The 1,715-nt window shown below is 51.4% G+C and overlaps 1 protein-coding gene across 1 annotated transcript in view; it reads right to left on the reverse strand.

Moving 5' to 3' along the window:
* Nucleotides 1–1,234, reverse strand: part of MFAP3L (microfibrillar-associated protein 3-like) — a 41,170-nt gene extending 39,936 nt beyond the window's left edge. The window contains exon 1 of the mRNA XM_004682395.2: nucleotides 238–1,234. The gene's annotated coding sequence lies outside the window, so the exon portion shown is untranslated. The remainder of the gene's footprint in view (nucleotides 1–237) is intronic.
* Between the last annotated feature and the right edge of the window lie 481 nt (nucleotides 1,235–1,715).

Raw genomic sequence — 1,715 nt, forward strand, 5'->3', positions numbered from 1 at the left:
CCGGGGCTCCGCAGGAGCACGCGGAGGTTATTGTCTTAGTGCAGGGCACTTATTTGCGACGCGGTCGTGCTTGGGCAGCGTGACTAATAATTGTCGGGGGGCAGGGCGCTCCAGGCTTCCTCCGCAACTTTTCCGAGCGTCGCGTCGCCCTGGTGTTTGGGGACACCCAGGAAGAGGCGTCTCTGGAGCCCAGCCTGGGACTGGAGAGCGAACCAACCAACCTGCCGCCGCACCTACCCTGTCTCCAAGGTCACTGACAAGCCACTCGGCAGCCAGAAGCCTCGTTGACCTTTCCGGGTGACTCCGCTGTCAGTTCTAAAGCCCACACAGAAGAGGCTGGAAGGAAACACAGCGGTGTTTTCACTCGTGGGGTGGATCCAGGGTTTTCTGTTTTCTTCTTTTCTGGTGGTGTGTGTAAGTTTGCTCTCATGCACACTGTGTGGCTTTTGAAATGAAAAAGACAGGCTAGTCTAAAATGACATATCAGTGAGACGCCTGTGGAATTTTGGCAGCAGCAACACTGCAGCTTAAAGCCGCCCTTAAAAAAAAAAAAAAAAAAAAAAAAGCCAAGCAAGGCCGTCAATTTCTGGGGCTAGAGCAGGCTCCTCCTCTCGGGTTCCGCTCGGCCCGCCCCTCTAGGCCCGCCCCCCGCCAGGCTTTACTCCGGTACCGCCCTCTGTTCCTGCAGTTGCCACTAAAACACGGAATGATGGATTTTTACACAGCGACGCTCCCGGTGGCTCTTGCAGGTAGCGTGGGCATGTCCCGCCGCGGTGTCTGGGATTGCTGTCTAGGAGAGAGGAGGCTCTAATCTAGTCCCTGTTTCGTTCTATTGCGGTCGGTCCCGAGCAAAGGTACAAAATAGCGCCTCCGACTCCTTACCCGCAGCTCGGACCCGCAGAAGTGGGTCAGGACCCGACTGAGCATGCTCCGGGCAGTGCCAAGCTGCCGCACGCGGCTGCATCAGGTTGCCCAAGATTAATGTAGCCGCGGTCACGCCTCACGACATCGAAGGTCAGGAGACGCGTGCGAGAGGTGCGAGATAACCTCGACACGTGGACTGATCGCCCCTGCCAAGGGCTGGTGGGATCAGGCTTAAAGGGAATCAAAGCCCGATGTTCCCCTGTAAGACTGAAATGAAAAGTCGTATTTTAACATTAGTGTCATCGCATCGCGAATAACAATTCATGTTGGGCGCTAAGCACTTTTAAGCTCATCTTAAAAGATTTAAGAAACCAAGTGTGTGATAAGCATTCTTTACTATTACAGAAAACACTGCATTTCAAGCTATTTTAAAAAGACTAAATTTTTGCTCTCTCACATTTCCACAGTATTATACTCCCTTTTGTTTCTCTAGGCATTTCTCATTCACCGTCAAACTCTGATTTCTACCTCTTTCAAATTCTCAGAGGGTGTGCAGAATGCTCCAGTGCTTTGGAAGCTACATTTGAGGCAGGTGTGGGGAATTTGCTTTAATTCCTCTGTCGCAGACACTGAAATGGAGAAAAGTTACACGAAGGGATTGTAGAGACTTCATATTAAGATAGTCGAGAAGTCCCTGTTTCCATTCTATTGTGGCCTGTCCCGAGCAAAGGTACATACATAATAGGGCCAGGCAATTGAGTGGTGTACTTGTGTGTTTTCAGAGAAGGAGGAAAGAGGATGGTGGATGAGCTGCCCAGTGAGATTCGATGCCATGTGGGAAATAACCTCAG

Source organism: Condylura cristata, unplaced genomic scaffold (genome assembly GCF_000260355.1).
Source record: "Condylura cristata isolate star-nosed mole 26May11 unplaced genomic scaffold, ConCri1.0 scaffold00014, whole genome shotgun sequence".
NCBI classification, from domain to species: Eukaryota; Metazoa; Chordata; class Mammalia; order Eulipotyphla; family Talpidae; genus Condylura; species Condylura cristata.